This window comes from Protopterus annectens, chromosome 3.part0, assembly GCF_019279795.1.
Source record: "Protopterus annectens isolate FY-2018-M chromosome 3.part0, PAN1.0, whole genome shotgun sequence".
Lineage (NCBI taxonomy): Eukaryota > Metazoa > Chordata > Ceratodontiformes > Protopteridae > Protopterus > Protopterus annectens.
Genome location: NC_056731.1, coordinates 1,718,214,395 through 1,718,234,940, shown reverse-complemented (window position 1 = coordinate 1,718,234,940; position 20,546 = coordinate 1,718,214,395). Strand labels below are relative to the sequence as shown.

General features: G+C 42.0%; 1 protein-coding gene across 1 annotated transcript in view; it reads right to left on the bottom strand.

Moving 5' to 3' along the window:
• NUDCD1 (NudC domain containing 1) overlaps window positions 1-20,546 on the bottom strand; it is a 1,696,974-nt gene that overhangs the window by 747,296 nt on the left and 929,132 nt on the right. The window lies entirely within an intron of this gene.

Sequence of the window (20,546 nt, the reverse complement as noted above, 5' to 3'; positions counted from 1 at the left end):
ACACATGCAGTCTATTTCTATGCCTATTAGTGCAGAAAATAAAAAAAAAAGGTTCTTACACAGGTTTATATAAATTTTACAATAAATGCTCATTGTCATTCAAAAATGTGCACAGTGACTGGACAGCCCAAACAACATACTGATTGTAAATCCAGCATATATCAACAGAAAAAAGTCCACCCGCTAAAGTACTATTGAACAGCAGAGTTTTCTATTGGAATATGCTTCTGAGAGCAGAACAAAATACAAGAAAAATCAGGAACATTCTACAAGTGTAAAGAAACAGAAATGCACCCGATTTTCATTCTATTTCTGCTCTGTCCCTCCTTAAATATCGGCAGACTCTCGTACCTCTCAACTGCCCAGATTTTCACAGAATGCCCAGATTTTTGCCTCATAGTTTTGGTCTTTTCCTCATGGAGCCTCTTGTTCCCATAACTTTCAAACTTTATAACAACAATACAATCTGTCCCTATTTTTGGACCTTTGCACCACCCCCACACACACACACACTGTATTGGGCTTTGTCTAGGTTTCTTGCACTAAGACTAGCATTTAAAAACAGCAACAGAGATTCTCTTTTCACCATTGATTCTCTTAAATAGCACCGATGTGCTATGCAAGCATGGGAACGCAAGTGCCATATGAATGTGCAGTACATCAGAAAAAGGTAGAAGATCGAGAAGGCACACTATAGCGTCTTTATACAAAGACATTATTTTCACTCTAGTGATTAAACCACACCAGCCTTGAGTTAACCCCGTGATACTCACACCCATTCCAGGATTACTGCTTAATTATATTTTATCCTCAGATCATCTGTCATATACCATTACTTCTTTCCTGGTGTCTGTATAACTCCTCAACCTCTTAGTACAAGAAATCTGGACAAAATCAAAAATAAAGGTGGGGGGGGGGGCACAGAGGCTCAAAATCAAGGACATACTTTAACTATTGCTTTTGTATAATTAGAACACTGAAAGAATAAGTGTTTTTTTCATTAGCCTGCACTTTCTGAAGGATATGAGGTCAGAAATTCAAATGTCTGTCACTATTCATTGACTTAAATCCTCACTTATGTACCAGAAAACCACTAATTCTATGAGGGAAAGACCAAAAATATGAGGCAAAAATCTGGACATTCTGTGAAATTCTGGACAGTTTACAGGAATGACCACCATTCCCACCTGCTAGATACCAGCCACTCCAAGCAATCAGTGTTTGCTTGGTATCTACTGGTTTTCCTACTGTTTTTTTAGTCTATTAAATGTTCGCTAACTGGTAGAATCTTGGGGAGAACTCCAAACAAACAAAATCACTAGTTTAACATGGAAACAAGAACAGTACACCAGATGTGGAAACAAATACAGCAAAGAAATCACGTGTAATAGTATAGTAAATTTTCAAGATGCAGTGCATAAAAGTATAAACAAAATGGAAGCTAGAAGAATAGTGCACAGTGCATCAGTCCTCTAGCGGAGCTGTATACAGGCAATAATGTTCTCCTATTCTCACTTTGTAATCTTAGTGTATTGATTCTGCACCACAAGAGCAACTGTCAGGGATAACAAATGTTTGCAGAAATATAACACCTACCTAATGAATGTGAATCTGCAAGAACTTAAAGAAGCATCTGAAATACCAGAGGTGACAAAAAGTTGGATTTGACTAAATGACTGACAGTTACAGCGGTGGTCAATTCATGACAACAATAAAAGCACAGGGTTCATGCAACTGCACTGAACAGTAACACCATTTTACTGCCGATCACAAATTTGCAAGAACCTTAAGAAGCAGGCGTTGACAAACATGCCTAGTGTACTAACCTCCTTTAAGTCAGAAGGAGTCCGACATGACTAAACAACAATAACAGCAGCAGCACCTACTGATTTCAGTGGTCAAGTCATAATAACAAAAAAAGCACAAGGCTCCTGTGAATGCCATTACAGTAACATAAAGAAACTGCAGGTAATCCTTAACAATATTCATTTTTTTAATAAGCATTATCCCCCCCTTCCCATGGGAAATCAGTCAGCACTCCTTTTCTTACCTCACAACTCACTGAGAAATGAAAACACTGATCCTTGTCTGGCGATTGAACCCAGGACTTCCCACTCCATGCAGCTGTCACTGCCACTGGACCAACAGTAAGTCTCTAGACAGTTAGATACTTGTTTCCCACAAGAGCAGCTGTTTCCCCTTTAAGCTAGGAAATTACCATGATGGTGACTTGTAGAACACACAAGCATTCAATGCAAATAGCCAATTAACCTAGCATAGTCGCCACTGCCACTGGACCAAAAGGAGGAATGCGGGGTGGGGTTGGGGGTCCTGGGTTCGATCTCCAGATGACAGTTAGTGTTTTCCTTTCTCAGGGAGTTGTTAATACAATGTTAGATTAACTGATTGTTCTGCATTTCATGCTTGTGTATTCTAAAGCACCATCATGGTGCTTTTCTATTTAAATAAATTATCAGTATATTTCTTGGCAGAAAGCAGGTACCCAACTGTTCACAGACTCCCTGTTGGTCCAATGGCAGTGACAACCACAAAGAATGCAGGGGGGTCCTGAGTTCAATCTCAAGGCAAGGGTCAGTGTTTTCCTTTCTTAGTAAATCATGTTTTCCTTTCTTAGTAAGTTAATACAACAGTAGGTTAATTGGTTGTTCTACATTGTTAAACAAAACCTTCCAGATCTTTATCACTTTCTTTGCTCACAGCTTCCAAATTTCCACAAGGATGCCATCTGTTTATGGAGAGCTCCCTGTAGACTGATTATACATCACAATTTTTATCTGATCTCTTCCAATCTTACCTATTAAATGTTGAACTTCACCTGCCTCTAACCCTGGCATTAAAAAGCCTTTGACAAATATTTCCACTTGTACTTTTTCTTGATTTCCCTATTTCTCTGATTAATATAAGTTTTCATAAAATGTCTGAACTATCTTGAATACCTTTCTAGGATTTTGTATTAATTTTCTTGTCAAAGATTCCCTAAGTTTGGTTAAAACTCTTATATTATGTTGTCTAAAAGTTTTCTGCTTTAGAGTTTTTAACAAAATTAGTTGCTTAACAGTAACCTTTAATTTACTGAAGTACATTATTCATGTATTTATTTACATTTGCTTACCAGGAAAATCCGACTGGACACAGGTCCTTTTTCAGCAGGGGTCCAGGGAGAAAGCTACACACAAAGTTAAATTACGTACAGAGTTAGTAAGAATAATTATTATCCAAATACTTCATTATTTTCTCTCTAGCACTCTGCAGTTGCTCATTACCATGTTCTATGTGAATCCACTTCTTCAGCAATGCTTTAACCTTTGCCAAGCCTTCTAAATAACTCCTATTACTCCTTTCCAATTTGTCTCTCTGTTTATTTCTACCACATTTAAAATATCATACTCATTTTTTTACTGCACACAGTAGTTAGTAATTTCTATCTTCCCTAATAACTCTTGAATCACATCCACTAGTTCCTTAAATTCTTCTTTTTTTAATGAGAAAGCAGTATTTTACATTACCTTGCATCTCTTAGTATTTTTTTACTGGGGCATGACCTGATGGAGCTATTAGATGTGTCGAAAAGTATTCTGTTATATATACATCCTCCACTGAGATACAATTTCTATCCACATAATAATCAAACACTGTCAACGTTGCTGATACTAATCTCTCATTCTCCATTCCATACACTTTCAAATACAATTGATATCCTTTTTTTGGTATTATATTTTACCTTCTAGGTCTCCCCCAGATACATCTTCACTATTGCAAATCAGGTTCCAGTTGTCATCCGTAAATGATATACTATGCTGAAAGCATATTTCTCAAAAAAATTTCCTAAGGTCCATAATAGCAGTTTTTGGTGGAATATAAATACACGCCAGCATAATCCTCTTCCCCTGCCAATAACCTCTTACTACCACAAAACTACCATGATTGGACTGTTTTTTTTTTTTTTTTTTTTTTTTTTTAACTCTTGTATTACTATTGGAATCCCAAATCAGTATCACTACTCCCATTTCCTTTGTCCTTGATATTTAATGTCCATCTTGAAACCCTTTCTTTGTCAAATGTACATTGCTCATTATTATCCAGATACTTCTCCTGCAAAAAACTGCAATCTGGACCCAACACCTCTCAGTAATATAATACTCTCTACATTTTTTCCAATACCTGTAAGGCCATTTACAATATATCTAGTGTTTCTTAGTTAATATTAGGCATCTGTTTGTGGTTCCTTAACACTTGGACTCCAAACCAGTAATTTTACATTAAGCGGGGTCAAAGTTTGCACTCCTGTGGCAGGGCTGACTTCACCTATCTGAGCTGGAAATTGCTGATCACCTATCTGAGCTGGGAATTGCTGATGGAAAGATCATTGTGTGTTTACCTGATTGACCTTAGGACATAGTTAGTGTAAAACTTCCTTTTCTCTGATCATATATAAAACTTTTGTTTGCAAGAAGCTGCTCTTTGCACAGTGGCGGTTACTGGTGCCTTATATATACGCAATCACCAGAAGTTGAAATTTCCCTATATAAACCACCTTGGAACATTACCTCAGTCCTGCATTAACCACAGGGAAACTAGTTCAGGCGGTGAGCAGCATTTACGCATTTAGTTAAGACTATTTAGGTTTACCTGACCTTATTATAGCAACCATTCAGACAGCATCTGGTTTAGGCACTGGGCAGCATTGTAGCTTAGCTACAGACAGGGTGCCTAGCTGACTGAGTATGGTGCTGATCACAGATTTGCTTTGCGAATAACAACCATCTAACCAAGGTCAATTAGGGAACATGGGTATAACATGGCTAGGCTTGTAAAGGCCCTACGGCCATTAGCCTAGTAACCTCCTATGAACCTATTACACCAAGTAAGCACCCTTCCCTTGTCCAGTTACAAACACACTCCTCTCCTATCCCTTACAAGTACACATAAGCAGGATAAAAGTGCTTATTCTTTTTTTGTAATAAAGACTTTTGCCTGAATTTACTTTATCTTTTTTTTTTATTTGGGAGTCTTTATGGTCTAATTTCCAGTCCAGCCTGATTCAGTAGTGGGGATGTATTTGTGTTTAAGTACACATTAGGACCTGCAACCATGGATGGACATTTTTCTGCTACATCTGCATCCAGCTTGGTGGACATGGGCATCCTGAGGCAATGTAGCAATTGCCTTATGTACACTGACAACCACTTAATTCTTGAACAGACAAAGTCTGTGAGAGATGTAGTCACACACTGATATTGGAGGCTAGACTCTCACATACAGACACAAAAAGCAACAAACAGGGTGACAGCCCACTGCCCCCACAAAGGGCCACACACATAGACCCATGCATGTGGCGGTGCTCACTTGTAACTTACCCAAACCTCAAAGGCCTCTCAGGCACAGTCCTCAAACTCTGCATGCACACACACAAGACAATTCTCATCACAGTATGGTATTGAAATGGATGGGTGAGTGAGTCTAGTAACTTCAGTGGCCTAGTGGGATAATGCAGTGTGCTACAGTTGACAGGGTCCCAGTTATGTCTCAACTACAGAGCCCACAAGACAAAACATTTCACAACTCGACATTCTGGTCACAGGAGACTCCATTGTGAGATGCACTTCTCACTAGACTGGATAACAAGAAGGTTACGGTTAGTTGCCTGTCGGGGACAGGTTCAGCCAGATCACATGAGCACTCAGGACACTTACCATTAAGTACCAATAAGCTCAGTCGTAGTCCATGTGGGTATGAATGACCTGAAATGTATCTCCTTGGACTATATGAAGAGAGAGACAAGATTGAGCTCTCAGAATATGTGTCACAGGCAGGTATGATCCTAGCATCAAGCAGAATTCTACCATCTCCATGGATGATGCCACAATACCAGCAGGAAAAGTACAGTTTTGTACCTACCATAAATGTAGATGTTCGAGGATCCACATTGCTGCAGTCCTAACTATTGGGTAGTCCGCTGTCCCAGTCGGCCCGAATACCAAAGTATATGGCTGACGTCGGTCAAGGCGCATTAGACTGACGTCAGTACGTCAGGGTACTAATGCGCATGACCGACGTCATATCCTCAGTCTTTTCTTGCCCCAGATGTCAGAAGACCCTAAAAAGACAAGGCCAAAACCAAAAACTCCAAACATTCCTGCACCAAAAATATATACAAAATATACAAAATTACCAGAGTATAACCTCACCTACACAACCACCCCTAAACACAGAGGGGAAGGAGGAGGTAAATTGGACTGCAGCAATGTGGATCCTCGAACATCTACATTTATGGTAGGTACAAAACTGTACTATGTTCTTCATTCCACATTGCTGCAGTCCTAACTATTGGGTAGAATCCCAAAGCAGAGGTAAGGGAGGCTGGCAAATCATAAGGAAGCAGGAGCTGACAACATGCCTTGCAAAATAGCTGTGGCAAAACCAGCCCTAGATTTAGAGTAGAGAGGAAGGTGATAATGCTTAGAGAAAGTATGCACTGAACTCCAAGTAGCTGCCTCCAAAATATCCTTAGTTGCCACCCCTTAGAAATGCTGTAGAAGTGGCAGTAGCCCTAGTGGAATGAGGCCTAATCCCAGCTGGAATCTCCTTGCCATGATGGGAATAACAAAATGCAATGCAAAACCCAATCCACTTAGAAATAGTTTGTTTTGACACAGGCTTGCCCTGAGAACTCAAAGCAAAAGAAACAAACAACTGCTGAGACTGCCTAAAATCCTTAGTCCTGCTTAAATAATAACGCAATTGCCTGTGCACATCTAAAGTGTGCAAAATCTTTTCCCCTTTATTTTGGGGATCTGCATAAAAAGTAGGTAAATGAATAGTTTGGTTTAAAGCCACACTAGAAACCACCTTAGGCATAAAGGAAGGATTAGTACGTAATGATACCCTATCCTTATGAAAAATCAAAAAAGGCTCTACCGCCATAAGGGCCTGCAATTCAGAAACCCTTCTTGCAGAAGTAATGGCCAACAAAAAAGCAGTCTTCCATGACAAGTATTTCAATTCAGCAGTAGCCATGAGGCTCAAAAGGTTGTAGAGTAAGTTTCTCCAACAGAAAATTGAGATCCCAAGCAGGAGTAGGAGCTCTAGGTGGGGGTCTTATATTCTTTGGCCCTCTAAGAAATTGCTTGAACAAAGGATGCGAAAACAATGGTGGGTCACAATCATAGTGAGCTGAAATTGCTGCAGCATGAATCTTAATGGAAGAGAAAGACAAACCTTTGTCCAATAACTCAGTAAGATATTGAAGAGCCACACTCAAATTAGGCTCAGAAATTTCCAAATTGTTTGCTGTACTCCAAAATAAAAATCTCTTCCATTTTTCATGTACACTTTCCTTGTACTAGGTCTTCTGGCTTCCATAATCACATTTAAAACTTGTTGAGGAAGTTGAGACCTGCTGTGTTTCAAAACAGAATATGCCAGGCTGTTAGATGAAGAGAGTGAAGCTTGACATTGAGCAAGTGACCGCCTCTGAGACAACAGGTGTGGAATCAAAGGTAAAGGCCATGGAGGCTTCCTTACCAGACTCCTCAGTAATGGGTACCAGTGTTGCCGAGGCCAATCTGGAGCTATTAAAATCATCCTTGGCTTGTCTTGTCTGACCTTTAGGAGCACCTTTGGGAGAAGAGGCAGAGGTGGAAAGGCATACACATGAAGATTTTTCCAACTGAAAGAAAGAGCATCCACTTTCCAAGCTGTGTGATGAAACCTCTTTGTGCAAAACTTTGGCAGCTGGTGGTTTAGTGGAGAAGCGAACAGATCTATGTCTGGAGTTCCCCATGACACTGTCAATTTTGAAATACATGAAGATCCAGTTTCCACTCGTGGGGATCCATGATTTGTCTGCTTAACACATCTGCTAAGGAGTTCTGTGCTCGGCAGAAACCTTGCCTGAAGAGTCAGTTGCAAGCTGAGCGCAGTCTCCCATAAAATCATTGCTTGCCTGCACAACGGGTAAGAATGTGTTCCCCCTTGTTTGTTGATGTACCACATGACAGTTGTGTTGTCTGTTAGAATCAACACCTGCCCTGGAAGAAGTAACTCCTTGAAAGCCATTAATGCAAACTGGACTGCTAACATCTCTTTCATGTTGATATGTAGATGCTGTAGTCTGGCAGGCCACTTGTCTTGTATCCACTTTCCATTTAGATGAGCTCCCCAAGCAATGTCTGAGGCATCTGTCGTTAGAATCTGACTCGCCTCTGGCCGGGTCACAGAGAGTCCCTTGTTTAGGTGACATTCCTGAGCCCACCACAAAAATTCCTTTTGAATGCAAGGTATTATTTGAATGACAGTGTCCAAATCCTGGCAGTGCTGTGTCCATACATTTTTGAGGTACCATTGCAGCTTCCTCATATGCAGTTTGGCATTGGGAAGCACCAGAATACAAGATGCCATGAACCCTAAGGCTTGAAGGACTGTCCTTGCAGTCAGCCCGGACTGAAGAGATAGTTGATGGAAGTAACTGGAAAGATTCTTTTGTTTGTCCGGGGTTAAAAAGGCCATCTGGGCTGCTGTATTCAGTCTCACACCCAGAAAGCACATGTCTTGAGAGGGTACTAGACTGGACTTTATTTCGTTCACAGAATACCCTAGGCATCTTAGCACTGCTATCACAAATTCCAAATGCTGTAAAAGGTCTTCCTTTTCCTGAGCCAGAATCAAGCAGTCGTCCAAGTAAGGATAGATTTGAATTCCTTTTAGCCTGAAGTAAGCTATCACTGGAGCCAGAACCTTTGTGAATACTCTGGGCGCAGTAGATAAGCCAAAGGGCAATGCAGAGAACTGATAATGAGAATTTCCAGCTCGAAAACGCAGGTACTTCCTGCAACTTAGTCGGATAGGCACATGAAGGTAAGCTTCCTTGAGATCTAAAGTTACCATCCAGTGATCTTTGCCCAGCAGAGGTAAAAGCTGTTGTAACGTCAACATTTTGAACTTGGGAATGTCCAGATAAGTGTTGAGGATAGATAAATCCAAAATTGGTCTCCACGTGTTCCCCTTCTTCTGTACTAGGAACAGGCGAGAATAAAATCCTAGGCCCCTTTCTGGCACAGGAACTGGCTGAATGGCCCCTATTTGGAGCAACAGAGAAATTTGCTTGTGAGCCTCTTTTCTTTGAAGAGGAGGAATGTCTGGCATGCCTTTGAAAGGAGGCAAGGTATGGAAATAAAACCTGTAACCGTGGTGAATGATATCCAAAACCCATCTGTCTTGGGTAATTAAATCCCAATTTTCTTTGAAAAGAGCCAGCCTTCCTCCCAAAGGTGCTGCCAGGCGAGAATGTACAGGCAGCTGAAAAGGTAGGTCATTGGGTCTTTTTACGAAAGGACTGACCCCTGCCCTCACCAGAAGTCTGAGCAGGTGAACTCCCTGTTCTAGGCCTAAAAGAACCTTGAGCTCTGCCCCTACCACGTCTAGACCTACCCCTAGACTGGGAATCATAAGCAGGATATGTCCATCCCTTAGTAGGCCAATTTCTACTAAACTTCGGAGGCTGCACCTGCAAAAAATCCTTAACAGTTTGCATAGACTTAGCCTTGTCCTCCATTTTCTTTAAAACTGCTTCCACAGGCGAACCAAACAACACATCAGACTGTAAAGGAGCATCCAGAATCCTTGTTTTAACATGCTCAGCTAAATTCTGATCCCTCAACCATGCGTGCCTACGAAGAACAGAACCAGTGGCAGCCACCCTCGAGGAGGCCTGCACAGCATCAAAACCACACTGCAAGGAATGCTTACCCACCTGTTCAGACACATGAACTAAATCCTGCAACTCTTTACACTCAATACCTTCTGCCAGAGCATCCACCTTAGATTTCAATTGTGAAAGGAGATAATTCTGATATTTTAACATGTGAAACTGACAATTCAACGCCCTCATGGCTAAAGTGGAAGAAGTATACACTTTCTTTCCCCATCTATCCAAAGCCCTTGCCTCTTTATCAGGAGGAACAGGATTTTTAACAACAGAAGCCTTCACACCTTTAGGCCCCTGAGAGACAGTTTCCGGGTCTGCCCTAGGACTCTTAAAAAGATACTTATTTATTTATTTTATTTATTTTACATTTGTTAACCGGGCTAGTCCAGCTGGATACAAGTCCATTTTCAGTGGAGGCCCGAGGAGAAAAGCTCCGCTATCTACTACATGGTCACAAAAACAGTACATACAAAAATATCACAATGGTTATAAGTCAAGTATGCATATAAGTCACAAGTAAGAAAGGCAGTAGCAACAATTTCAGGAAGTTTATAAAGAAGGGGATAGAAAGACAAGGTAATTATTTAAGTACAGAAGTGGTAAGAGAAGGGAGAGAAGAATTAAGTTTTGAGTTATAAGAGAAGTATTGTTATTTAGTTGACAGGAAAAAGAAAATAAATTGAAGAAATATATTTGGAAGAATCTATGGATTGAAGGAGGAGAATAGAAGGTCATAGAGGAGCTAGATCAACTGGGATTGATGCAAGAACAAAGCCAGTGTTTAGTAAGAAAGAGTTTCAATTTAGTCTTAAATAGTGTAATGGAAGTGTGGGCTGCAAGGTCTGGAGGAAGTTGGTTCCAGATCTTACCAACTGAGTTTGAAAATATGGAATCACCTGCTGTATTCTTAGAACGAGAAGTTTGAATCAGTAGTTTATTAGAAGAGCGTAGGGCTTTTAAGTTATTGTAGGGTTTTATAAGGGTGGAGAGCATGGGTATGTTTTCAGGGTGGTAAAGGGCTTTGTGGGCAAGTGTAAGCTGATAGTACTGAATTAGGTGGGGTAATTCCAGCCATCCTAGTTTAGAGAGGTTCTGACAGTGATGTGTTTTATATGGAGAGGCAGTGGCAAACCTTGCAATGTTGTTGTAGGCTGTTGTGAGCTTATTAATGTTATGCTTGGATAGGTTAGAATAAATGGGGGAAGCATATAATAAAGTGGAGATGAGATGTGTTCTTGCTATGGTAGTTCTTGCTTCAGTAGTGAGGAAAGTTCTGATTCTATAGAGAGAACCTAGTTTTCTATTAGTTGCTTTAATGCTGGAGTTAATGTGAAAATCAAATTTTAGTAGATTGTCAATAGTAATACCCAATAGTTTGGTTGTTTGGTCAGGAGATATAAGGGTGCCATTGTTAGAAGTAATTGTGAAATTAATAGGGGGAGATAGGTGTGTAGGTGAGAAGAGGAGGAGTTTAGTTTTTTTAGGGTTTAAGAGGAGACAGTGGTTAGAGAACCATTGCTCAATAGTAGTGAATGTCTTTTGGGTAAGGTAGTGAAGGTCAGCTTGGTTTGTGGCAGAGCAAATGATGGTGGTGTCGTCAGCATACTGAATGCAAGTAGTTAGGGGTGTGGCAAGATACAAGTCATTAATGAAGATGGAAAATAAAAGAGGACCTAAGATGGAGCCTTGAGGGACCCCTAAGGTGGTGGGGAGAAGTTCAGAGAGATTGTTGTTCCATAAAACAGCCTGTTTACGGTTTTGAAGGTAGGAAGTGAACCAAGTTAAGGCAGGGGTGTCAAGAGAGAGTGATTTTAAGCGATGAAGAAGGAGTTGGTGATTCACCATATCAAAGGCTTTAGAAAGGTCTACAAAGAATGCTGATGAGAGAAGATTGCTATTACGGTTAATATTAATGGAGTCAGTGAAGGATATTAAGGCTGTGGTAGTACTGTGGTAAGGGCGGAAGCCATGTTGGCAGTTAGCGAGGAGATTGTTAGAAAGGAGGTGATTAAGTAACTGTTTGTGGATGCATTTCTCCATTATTTTTGCAATAGGAGATAGCAGTGCTATAGGGCGGTAGTTAGAGTATTCAAATGAGTCGCCTCCTTTGAAGAGGGATGATGTGTGAGATTTTCCATAGGGAAGGTATAGTATTTTCGGTTATGGTTCTGTTTATTAGTAGAGAGATTGGGTAGGCAACCGCTTTGGCACCTAGCTGGAGATATTCAGCTGGGAGTTTGTCAGCTGAAGGGTAGAGGCTTTAAGTTTTGAAGTAGATTCAGAATATAGGAGGTAGGTATGGGTTTAAGTTGCATCGTGGAGGAGTGTAGCTTGGGCTACCTAATAAAGTGGGGTCAGGGGTTTGTTGGTTGGCCAGATTAAGTATAGTAGATGTAAAGAAGTTATTAAAAGCATTAGCTGTTTGTAAGGGAGAGTCAGGGCAGGAGCCAAGTGGATTTGGAGTTTCAACTTTACCGGGGGACAGAAGTGTGTTAATAGATTTCCAAAATTTGTGTGGATGATGGTGGGATGATTGCTGTAGCGAAGTAAAAGTTCTTTTATCTTTAATGATAGCTGACTTTGTCATGTTCCTTTTTTGTTTGAAGTTAAGGTGGTCAATGGGGTCTTTGGAGGTTCGCCACTGAGACCATGCCTTATTTCTATTAAGGATCAGCTGTTTTGTGTTGGTTGTAAGCCATTGGGCTGTTTATATTTCATGGATAGATCGCATAGGTGCATGTTGGTCTAGAATAGAAAGAAAGGTTTTATTAAAGAGGTTAACAGCGTGCCGATAGGGAGAGTTTTAAGAGGAGACCAGTTAACCAGGGTAAGGTCATTTTGAAACTCTTGAGGGTCAAAGTGTTTTGCTGACATAGTCGAATTAGTGGAGGTTGTTTTAGCTGAGTTTTGTGCCTAATGATGTATGTGAGAGAGTGGTCACTAAGGTCATCTGGGAGGGTACCTGTTGAATACTTTTGTTGGGGACTATTTGTAAGGATCCAGTCGAGTATGGTATCTTTATTATTGCTCTTATTAGTTCTGGTTGTAGAGTTGATGGTTTGGTGGAATCCGTGCAGGTTGATAAGGGTGGATGGATTAGCTTGATTGCAAGCATTCCAATCAATATTGAAGTCACCTAGGACTATGGTTTCTTGAGGAAGATTAGTAGAAAACCAGTTAAGTAGGTTTTCTAATAAGGGGGGGTTGTTGCCTGGTGGAAGATAGGTGCAGATAATATTAATAGTTTTGTGTGGGTTAAGGGAGATTTTTGAAATAAGAAGTTCAGCGTTAGAGTCATATGGAGGGGTTTGGGCTGATTTCTTCACTTCCAGTCCAGTTTTAAATAGAATGGCTACCCCACCACCTTTTTTATTAAGACGGTCCTGTCTTAGGATGTTATAGCCAGGGGGAATGATTTCATTATCTTTATAGGGGTTTGAGCCAGGTTTCGTAAGACAGAGAATGTCAAATTGCTGGACTTCTAGAAGGGCATGGAGAGCTGGAAGTTTATTGCAAATGCTACGGATGTTAAGATGAGCTATTGAGAGAGATTTAGTAGGTTTAGCATCTGGTGTATGAGTATTTTTGATTTGTGGGGAGTTAGGGGGTGTTGTTGAAGTGTTTGGGCCTGGGTTGGGGTGGATGTCCCCATCAAGTAATTGTAGATTATGAATAAGGTGATTTAATTGTGAAGGCTTACAGAAGTACAAGTATTTTGTGTGTTTGAGAATAAGGTATTTGATATGTGAGAGTCTGTGATATTTAGAGTCAAGATATGTGTTGCAATATGTTAGACTAAAATGTGTTGTGAGTGTAGATGTGGGGGTAGTTTGGGTGTGTCTATGTGGAATGTTAACATTAGGATTTAATGGTTGTTCATAGTAGGTTATTAGGTAGGTGGTGGAAAGAATGGTTAGAAGAGTTAGTAGTAAGAGAGGATGGTGAGTGTTGTACATGTTGAGAAGAGTAGAAGACCGTATAAAATAGGAGAGTTAAGAGGTAGAGAGGGAGTGAGTGGGAGGGGATGACTATGGAGTTAGGCGGAGAAGAGTATGTTCTGATTGGTTGCAGAATGTGGTGGGTGTGGTTATGTGGGGATAAATGTAGAGGTGCTAGGGGCGGGTGGGATTTGGGGGCAGGGAGGGGAGCGGAGTGAGCCCGCAGGGCGAACGGAGCGGGTAGACACAAGAGAGAGGAGTTCAGCAGGAAACAATCAGAGAAAGTGAAAAACAGACAGGTAAGTGAGTGAACCAGTGAGTTATTTAATGTATAGAGATAGAAATAAAGAGGAGCTGGAATGGAGGATTATAGGTGGAGTATGAGAGGTCAGGTTAAGAAGCAGTTCAGGAAGACACTACAGTTAGAGGACAGGTAAGAAAGGTTAGTGAAGGCAGAAGATAGGCATAAGGGTGGGAGAAAGGGAATCCACAGGAGAACAGTAGTAGAGGCGCCACCTGGTGGCAAGATGTATGGTTACAGGGACAGACAGTATGGTAGAGGGCTAAGTACTGAAGGGGAGGGAAGGAGTGTGTTATGCTAACACACAAGGATAGTTGAGGAAGATAGAGATAGAAATGAAGTGGAGGTATCTAATGTGGATAGGGGAATTTGTAGGCTGCTGGAAGTACAGGAGGGGTGCTTAACTCGAGATACACTAAAACAGTAAGTCTGGTCAAGCAACAAAATGTAGCGTACTTTAATTCTCAAAGTGAGTCGGTGCCTCTTGAAAGCACAAGATATGAGCTCAGGTTTGAGGTTCTTTTGTTCCCAGAAGAGTGGAAGGCAGGAAAGGAAGCTGTGCTTTAGTTACACAGGAGACCACTCTGTTAAAAGGTAATTGGGGAAAGAGATAGTGAATGAATAGAGCTTATGAGCTGGCAGAGAAAAAAGTAACAGTGGAAAAGCTTATTTAAAAACAACATTAACACTGTAATACTGGGTACAAAACATTAAACATTGAATAATGAAAACAATACGATGATTCAGAGCATACAGTAGTGTAAAATACCAGGTATAACTTTTTGCATTAAGAAACAATTGCAACAGGATAACATTCAAGTATGGTACAAGACAAATGCACGTTGTAATAGTGAGCTATCATAATTGTTAGCCGTTAGTGGAATCTGGCATCCCTATCCTATGGTAAACCATGAGTAAAAGTTCTTTTCCAGAGAAAAGAGACTAAGTATCAGCAGGGACTAGAAGATTAAGGAGTTAAACCCACTTAAATAGTGTTGGGGTAGGAATTCCTTGCCTCCACGCTCACGCTCACTTCTACACAGGTCTAAAATATGGCGCCCTCAGTTGCCCCACGCTCAATTTACACCTGCCTGTAATCTGGGGTCTTCAGTAAAAGAATTAATACTGTTTGGTAACAAAAAACAGGAGTTTCAATAGGGGTACAGCGATTGAGCAGGTCAATGCGCTGTTACAGAGATACTATAGACACTGTGGATCCTCGCGGTCCCGCTAGTCGGACCCGAGTCTACTAAATCTTCAGCGACGCTGTACAGCTGCGCTAGTGTTTCAGTTTAGGGTGGGCCTTTGAGTAGCGCTACACACCTGGTAAATGACGCCAAGGGTAGGAACGTCCACGTGCACGCCACACCGCTACAACAGTGCAAAGGATGGGTTAAGGACAAAAAACAAATGTAACTGATTCAGGTATAACATAACCTTTAGCCAGTAGGAACAAGTTGAATACTTATGAGCTTCAGGCACCCTATAGTACCTATCCAGTTTAACTGGGGCAGGAGGCAAAGAATCAGGATTCAGGGAAGCCTCTGCAAAAACATCTTCCACCACATTCAAAACAGGAGGTATAGCTAAAGGCCTATGCTGGGGTAAAAACAAGAATTCCCTAAGCCTCTTCCTGGAATCAGAGAAATCTTGACCTTCCCATTTAAAATGCTCCCTCATGGAATGCAGAGTCTCTGAAAATGAAAAATCCTCAGGAGGAGAAGCCGAAGGAGTAGAATCATCCACATCAGAATCAGAATAAGGAGGATACTCCTGCAAGTCTTCAGCCGAAGACTCAGAAGCCTCCGAACATTGCTCAAAACTCTCAAACTCAGGTTCCACCCTAGGCCTCTTATCAGGAGGGGGCCTCTCAAAGAGGCCTTGGAAACAGAAGGGGAGGCTCTAACCACCTTAGGAAGAGAGGGAAGAACAGCCACCTGAGAAGCCCCTTCAGCCTGGCCTACTTCCTGAGAGGACACATCCTGTAACAGTAAAGTCTCTCCCTGAGACTCCAAAGAAACTCCTGGCAGAACCTCCGGCTCCACTGAGCCTTCTAAAGAACCGACGTCCGGGACTGTCGGTTCTTCCACTCTAGGCTTTGCTGCTTTGTCCTTGCGCTTTTGGCGAAGCGTCGGAGCATCCGACGGCATTTTATAATTACAACGCTTCCCAAAAACTAACCTGGCACAGTCTAACCTTCTCTTAATAGTGCGTTTGTTAAATCTAGCACAAGAGCGCCATCCAACAACGTCGTGCTCAGGCCCTAAACAAGGTATACACAAGGTATGGTAATCCCTATGAGGTATCTGTTTCCCACAAGAAATACAGTTATTCACTTTTTCTGACATCCGGTTAAATACTGAGGCAAGAAAAACCAAAATATTCCCAACGGGTACTTAGCCAACTTTGATTCGGTCTGAAACTCTGACTTCAGAAACTTTCAGAACGCCAACCTGCACTCGCAAAATTGCTTCTGCATCGGACCATGCGGCAAAAAAGACTGAGGATATGACGTCGGTCATGCGCATTAGTACCCTGACGTACTGACGTCAGTCTAATGCGCCTTGACCGACGTCAGCCATATACTCTGGTATTCGGGCCGACTGGGACAGCGGACTACCCAATAGTTAGGACTGCAGCAATGTGGAATGAAGAACATCAACAGACCTTAAATTGGCTTAGCTACTGGTGTCATTCCAAAGGGGTCAAATACTTGTCTGTCTGGGAGGACACTGTTTACGGGCCTCACTGCTTTGTAAGGGATGGGCCTCACCTGTCACCTCTAATCTTTCAGATATTAGCCAAAATATTATCCACCTCTACAGTGCCTTTTCTTAGGCACTGCCAAACAGACAAACCTTCTAACATAACAAAAGCTACTCATGGAAAGCTAAAGGTCTTCCCGCTCAGTGCCAGGAGTCTCATCAAGAAACTGCCCTCCCCAGAAACTCTCCTCACTTATGAGAATGCAAACATCTGTGCAGTGACTGAAACATGTTTCAAAGCCATTAACAGCACTCTGGCAGCGCATTGCTATAATGCCTTTCATACATGCAAACCACCAATTGAATGTGACTGAGCAAAAGGCGGAGGTGTATCTCTCTGCATAAAGGATAGGTACACTTCAAGGCTGGTCAAACAATATAACATGCTTGAGCTAATTCATGTCCAAATAATCATGGGAAAATCCATTATCCTATTCTTGCTAACTACAGTTCCCCCACCGTGAACCAGAAAACCAATACTACATACCTGAAGTTACTAGACTCATTCACCATTCAATCCAATACCATACTCATGGATGATTTTAACTACCCCTCCATTAATTGGGAGGCATACATGACCACTACCATGCAAACCCAAAGATTTCTTAACTTTGTAAACAGCAGTGGCCTTAGGTCAGCTGGTGCCCCCTCCACACCACAAAGGTGGCCCCCATCCTGGTCTACCTACACCAAATAAATACTGGAAAAGCACCCCTGCTACAGCGGCGCCCTAGGTGGCTGCCTAGTTGGCCTATGCCTAAGGCCGGCTATGTTTGTAAATTCAAATGTTCAAATGTCCTGGAACAGCTAGGGGAACAAATATTGTAGATCTGGTACTCAAATACGAGACAGCGTTACCCCCCCCCCCCCCCCCCAGTGTGATGTCCTTACTGGTAAGATCAAATCACAAAGCAGGTTCCTTTGAAATAAAAGTAAAACTAGTCCCCAATCTAACCCCAAAAACTTTAAAAATGTCTCAAAGGTAAATTACCCCCTATTAAGAGATAGCATAGCTAGTTTCCAAGCTCCCCCAAATCCAAAAAAACACATAAAACTATGCAGAGATGTACACAAAAAAAACTGTATAACTGCACAGAATTAGCAATGCCAGACCAAAATAAACCAATGTCAAATTGCAAATATAAACCACCCTGGTGGACTACTGCCAATAGGTTGTGCAACAAAAGAAAGAAAATGCTATCAAGAAGTACGATGGAATGTGCACAATATAGCAGAAAGTCCCTCATTAGTCTCAACAAGTGACTCAGGGGACTAGTCAAGTCTCTGAAAGCAGTCTTTGAGGTAAAATACGCAAGGCATTTTTCAGTTATGTCAGCAATCTTACGGGCAACACCCAACAATGTGCAGAATTAGTTGCAGATGGCATCACCTATACTCAGCCAGAAGATACAGCAAATCTGCTGGCCAACAAATTCAGCTTAAATTTCACCTCACCATCACCCCCAGTTCTCCACCAAGAAAAACCCTCCACCACTCTACCGCCAATTATCACCAAGGAAGAGGGTGACACTGCGCTCTCTAAAGCTAAAAACACAGCTTCAATGGGGCCTGACGATATACCAGGCTGCCTCTTAAACAGCTAAAATCAAGACTTATCAGACCCATTACCACTGCTTCCAGAATGGCTTTGCCCCAATAGAGGGGAGGACAGCAACAGTCATCCTGCTGCAAAAAGGGAGACCATTTGCTGACCCCAGAAATTACAGACCCATAAGTTTGACTAGTAAATAAACTGACTAAGCTGGGCATTAATCCCTACGTCACTCGATGCGTTGCCAACTGGCTTACTAAAAGAACCCACACTGTAAAAGTAGTTAACTCCAAATCCAGCTCCAGACAAGTGGCGTACCTCAGGGTTCAGTCCTGAGACTGCTCTTGTTTGGCATCTACTTCTCTGAAGTACAGGCCAACACTAAGGGACTCTGGCTAACAAATTTCGCAGATGACTGCAAACTGGGAGCCATTATTGAATCCCCAAATGATGTTGATATTCTACAAAAGGGCCTTACAGAAACAGATGCTTGGTGCCAGATCCATGGGCTCAAGCTCAATGCCAAGAAATGTATAGTTATCCCCTTTGAGGAAAAAACATGTACCCATGAATTACCACATAGGTGGCAGTACACTAAACACCGACAGTATGATAAGAGACTTAGGGACACAGGTGGACAGTGGTCTCACCTTCGATAACCACATGGCCCCAACAGTCAGGAAATCACACACCTCATCACTAAGGGCTTTTCATCCAGAAAAAAGGAGGCCATTCTCCCACTGTACTCATTCATCATTAGACCCACTATAGAATACAATGCCCCGATTGGTATGTACCTATTTTATTTATTTATTTATTTATTTATTTTACATTTGTTGACCGGGATGGTCAGAAACAGATGCTTGGTGCCAGATCCATGGGCTCAAGCTCAATGCCAAGAAATCTGCAACAACAGGAAAGGCCGCAGAAATACCTCACTAAAAGAATCACAGGCCTAAAGCAGATGCCCTATGATGACCGTGTAAAAAAACTCCACCTATACTGTGTCGCATATCGACTACTCAGAGGCGATCTCTGCTTAACATACAAGACCATGTCAAACCCAGAGCTGTTGGACATGCTACACTTAAAGAAATCCCAATCCCTCAGAGACGCACACTCCAGGGATCTAAACCTTGTCATCACAATGAACAAAACATGCTGGAGGGATAGGTTCCTGACCCAGAGACTCCCCAGACTCTGGAATAGACTGCCCATACATGTCAAGCAGAGCACCTCTTTGGCCATCTTCAAAAGGAACCTTGATGATTGCATAGGATATAGGAAATTCACCCCGGGGATCATGTCAGTCGCCCTGCTAGACAGGGGTCCAGGGAAGTAAATACTTTGAGAAGAAATAGCCAGGGAATTGTTACGGCTAGGCTTGTATAGGCCCTAGGGCCGATAGCCTAGTACCAACCTATGAACCTATGAACTAGTCTAATATGTTAAGACCATGGAAACAATAATTATGGACCTGATAAATAATGATATAGGAAAACTACACACATTGGGTCTAACCCAATTCAGCTTTGTCAAGGGCAGATCATGCCTACTGAATCCGGTGGATTTCTTTCAAAAAGGTCACCAAGGCCATGGCTGTGGGTAAAACAGTACATACCTCCTACCTCGACCTGGCCAAGGCATTTGACTCAAATCCCCACTTAGGTATTATATATAACCTCACAAAACTGGGCATAAATCCCTATAATCCCTACTCTTGTTTGGAAAATACTTTTCTGAAGTCAAGGCTAATGTGGAAGGTCTCTGGATGAAGTTTGCTGACAACTGCAAGCTGGGAGCATTCACTGAATCCCCCAGCAAATAAAGATCTGCCTAAGCAGCAGACACCTCCAAAGCAGACACCCAAGCAACCGCTACCCCAAAACAAAACACTTGCAACACATATCTCACAAAGCCAGTGTGCCGAACAGTCACAGCCCTTAAGGCTAAACAACACACCTGATACACTTGTAATAGGTGACATCGTCAGGCACATTGACGTCCTGCTCACCAGGCTGAACAAGGAGAAGGTCACGGTGAGAAGCCTGTCGGGTGCTAGGATCCGGCACATAAAACAAGCACTCAGGTCACTCCAAGGCAAGTACAAATATGACTCAGTCATTGTCTATGCTGGTGTGAATGACCTGAGATGTACCTCCCTGGACTACATGAAAAGAGACATAGAGGAGCTCTCTGAGCATGTAGCCCAGGCCGGTATGACCCTGACCTTGAGTAGCATCTTACCCTCACCAAGAATGAT